We start from the raw sequence: 4571 nt of genomic DNA, 5'->3' as shown, positions 1-4571 counted from the left end.
GTATTCTATATATTATAGTGCTGTTGTGAAGACTCTGTTATGTTACGTTTTTGTAAAGATTACTGATCTTTGTGGTTATTTTAGTAGGTAATTCGACTTGCCTCAAACTGAAAAATCTCTCTTTAGTAGTGAGTCAAATACCAGCTCAGTTCTTTTACCGGCAGCTGGGTTGCTGGTAGTGTGCCCTGTGCATGTATGGTGTAGGGGTCAGTTAGAGATTTACACAGAACATCGCACATACATAGAACATGTTGCTCACCATGTCTGGCTCTTTTGTTTCTGTGATTTCTCCTAACCTTTCTAGGATTTCTGTGATAGTTTTTTATTTTAAATGTAATTCTCTTCATTACTTTTAAAAATGCTTCAGCATTCTAAACATAAAAAAATAACAAAACATTGCAACTTGTGTTTTGTACAGAAGGTTCTTGAACTTTCATCGATGCAGTGGCTTTTCACTTTGCTGATAATAAAGAATTCTACAGTTTGTTTAAAACCAGTTTAAAACTACTGCACTTCACTAAAAAAGGTTCAGATAGTTCTCATGCCAGCTGACCCCACTTTTCCATAACTAAGAATGGCAGCAGAATGCGACATCACTATATACAGAAACGAGACAACCTGAAGTTAAATGGATGCCCACTGCAGTATCCACAGGTCCAGTCTCACCGTGCACACCCTGAGCAATGGCCTCTCCAAAGGCCTCTTCCCCACAGCCTCAACACCAGGCAAGAAGCAAGAGTTGTATCGATGTCTTGTTCTTCTTACAGAAGCAAGAGCTTGTCTCAATGTCTTGTTCTTCTTACAAACTGTAGATACATACAGTTCATAATGCAGGATTTCTAGCCAATAACCATGTAGTTAACACCACCTTATTAAAAAGGAAAATGCCAGCAACATCTTTAATTGCCTTGTCATACCAACAGCAAAGTGCACAGAGTGAAGAGAACATGAGAGTCTTTTCATTTTATAAATGTTTGGAAATACATACAACGTTGATATAGTTTCAGCGGGCTCCAGACACCCACGGCCACTTCATGTAAGCCACTGACAATTTCTAGAGCACTTTGAGAGACCCGATAATGGTCCTGTGAAATTAATCCTAATGAGGGCAATAAACATGTCTCACGAAAGGGCTGTGTCAGTTACAGCACTCCCCAACTCTGAGGCATTCACAGGAGACAGATGAACAGTTTTCTTATTCCCCTTTCTCCTCGTCCTCCTCCCCTTTCTCCACCTCCTTCTATTCTTTCTTGTCATCTTTGTTTTTCTCTTCTACTTTTTCCTGGCAACTTTAGTGGGACCCTTTGTGCCATCAAACTTTCTTTGGGCTTATAGTTGGTGACATCCTTCTCAGGCTTCTCCTTCAGCTTCAGCTTGGCAGCCTTGTTGTTGTAAGGCTGCTTTTCCCTGTCACTTGCTGTTCCCTATCTTTCCTCGCTACTTTGCCCCTTTTCCAATGTAGATGCCAGGATTTGTGGATTGGATCTTGAGTGGCATTCTGAACAGAACAGGAAGAACCCAGACATGGTCTTTGGGGGAGCATTAGGGTCCTTCTTCTTTCCTTCCTTCATTGGTCCATAATCCTTCACTTTCTGCTCATAGCATTTTTTACTTGCCTTTGCCATGTCATCAAATTTAGACTTCTTTTTCCCAGACATTGTCTTCCACCTTTTAGAGCACTTCTTGGAAAGTTCTGCAAAATTGACAGGAATATCTGGGGTTTTCTTATTATGTTCTGCTCAGTATGTCTGCACCAAGAAGGCGTAAGTAGACATCTTGCCCTTTAGATTATTGGGATCATCTACAGCTATCCTGACAGTATTGTTTGCTAGTTTCTGTGTCTAGTCATTTATACCAGAAATAATGGAGGTTTCTAGGGAAGTTTTAGGTGCCCCATGTATGCTGACTGCATGCTGCCCTTGAGCTAAAAGAAGTAAAACATGGGAAACTCTTGCCATCTTATTTCCTTCATCAAAATGTTAACATCCCTTCAGAATATGCCTAAATTTTGTTCATCCCTCCAAGCTTTATATTTTCCAGAGTTTATAGTTTTTATCTCTGGTAAGACTTTTTAATATTCTATATGATAAAGTTAGATTCAAAGTGGTAGTGTAACTTGTCTAAGGCCATAGAGCTGGTTTTAATTATCTAGCCTTAACCACACAAACACAGTCATGCAGCTATGATCTTTCTTGAGTCTAATCTGGAACTTCCTTTATCCTAGATTGCTGTTACCTCAGTCAGTGCAGCCTCCTATAAATGGCCCCTCTCAGTTTAAGCCTACAGAAGAATAAAGTATAAAGATGCCCAAATGGGTCCAGCTGCATTAAAGATACTTCCCTGCATTATGGAAACTTAATTCAAAGTTTGTTGAGTTACTACCATAGTAGTTCCCAGACATCCAGCCAACTATTAATGCTCACCTAGGATGAAGAGATAGAAATAGTGACAGTAGATGATAAACCCAAAGAATAAACAAGAAAAAAAAACTTATGTCCTCCTCCTGGCTTAAAAAAAATACACACACACACACACACACACACACACACACACACACACACTGGCCTAAGAAATCCAGAAGTCTAGGAATCACTGCATATTATCATAATGAGTAATTTTACAGGCTTAATTTTTCTTTACAAATTGAAATGTTATATTAAATCATCTCTCTAGGTTCTTGTAGCCCAATTATTTTTTCCTATTATTTCCACAAAGAGAGTTATTTCCATTTAGATTGTCAATTTTCATTCAGATTACATGTCTGAAAACAAGGAAAAAGAGACAGCAAAAATGAAAGTTGGTGAATTTATTGAAAGGTATACTGAACTTTTAGAATAATCAAAAAATAACCTACTCCTTGATTTTCTTGTTTTCAAAACACTATGGGGCTGCAGTGCAGATACACTCATAATTCCCTTTAACCTTTGGTTTACTGGGAAAGAAAGAAGCTTCCCTGATTCTGGCATTAGCTGTTTCCATTCATGGGGAGTTAAGCATCTCTAGTAATGTACTTTTCATAGGGAGAGAGCTCCTTGATTCTTCCTTTCTGGCTGGTTTTGTCCATTCTCTGAGCATCTGGTCATCAAGTACATGTTCGTTATTGGACTGAAATAACCAAGAGCTATAATGATGAAAGAATAATACACATCCCAAGCCCTGGGGTTATGCTAATCACTCTATCATTTACAGCCATGTACTTAGAGGGATGAAGTGCAATGGCCCTAGAAGTTGTAGACAATGGTATCTCTGTGAGAGTCAAATTATAAGGTTAGCATTTGGTGGATGAGTCAGGCTATTCTCAGGAAGAGCAAAGCTAGAGTATATTCTTCAAAAGATGTAATTCTGTAAAACAAATCTAGCATTGTATAAAACTATCTGTTGAAAGCATATTCTGTGCTGGGAATTTTAGATAAATTTTTCTCAAAACCACCGTTTGAATTAGAAGGTGCTGTCATCTCCATTTTGCAGATGAAAAAACTTAAGCTCAGGGAAGATTTGTAATCTGTCCAATATCATTTGCCTAGCCAGCATCAAAGCCAGGAATCAAATCTCACTTTGTCTACTTCTAAACCCATAAACCGTCCCCCCTTTTTTTACTTACTTGTAGACCTTAGAAATCTATAACCAAAAATGCCCCAAAAAGGAAAGTAAAACAGAGAGTGGTTTCTGTGAATCCAAAACAAAGAAGATGGGCCAATGAGAGTTTATCAGTTTTTTTAACGACCTCACTATTACTCATTTTATTCATTTTTTTTTTGCATTATTATTTGCAGTTCAAGTCAGAGCCTCCAACTGGATGCCAAGTTTTCTTCCACATCATGTGCAAAACTCATGAAACAATGTGTCCTTGGCATTCTTGCTTTGTAAGTGTTGGTCTTCATCCAATACCTTTTTTGAGCCTTGGAGTCTATTTCCCAGGATGTTCTTATCTCAGCTATGACATCTTTTTCCATCGCTCTTTTGGAGCTGATGCCAGATTCTGCCTCCTTTGTCTTAGCCTGAACTCTAATTCACAGTCATCCTTCTGCTGGTGTGCACTTCCAGCCACTGGAGAAAACAACCTAGCCTGACCCAGGCCTACCCAGACCAGCCTCTGAGGCTACACTGCAGTGTCATGTCAATGCCACCAAACTAATCCTACTTAAACATCAGTCTCACGTTGACCTCTACACCTGTCTCCTCATTTGTGAAACAAGATGTTTGAACTGGATGATCTCTAAGATCACTTCTTACGCTACAACTGTACAGATTCCGCTCACATACAAGTATGAGTGTGACTCTTATTCCACTATTCTCTAGACTAGAGTGAGACACAAAAGGATGTTTCTTTGCATAAAAGTTCTACAGAAATAAAACACTTTTCACTCAAGGTGTCAGTTATTAAAATCAGTTGCAATATAATTTGAATATAGACTATTTAATCACAGAATTACTTTTAAGTGACTTTGTCATTCCCACTCCATTTAAGTTATAATTTACATCCTTTGAACTAAAAAAGAGAAATGCTTTTTCTCTGAAAATGTTCCCTGAGTTTAGTGGACCCATGGGAATGTAGAATTCCTTGTTAAATG

The 4571-nt window shown here is 38.5% G+C and overlaps 1 pseudogene; it reads right to left on the bottom strand.

Moving 5' to 3' along the window:
- Positions 1-1195: 1195 nt before the first annotated feature.
- Positions 1196-3953, bottom strand: LOC123808667 (annotated as a pseudogene).
- Positions 3954-4571: the final 618 nt, after the last annotated feature.

Source organism: Phyllostomus hastatus, unplaced genomic scaffold (assembly GCF_019186645.2).
Source record: "Phyllostomus hastatus isolate PE091 unplaced genomic scaffold, TTU_PhHast_1.1 phas_scaffold_501, whole genome shotgun sequence".
NCBI classification, from domain to species: domain Eukaryota; kingdom Metazoa; phylum Chordata; class Mammalia; order Chiroptera; family Phyllostomidae; genus Phyllostomus; species Phyllostomus hastatus.
The sequence above is the reverse complement of the archived record's forward strand: the minus strand, read 5'-3'. Positions and strand labels throughout refer to the sequence as shown.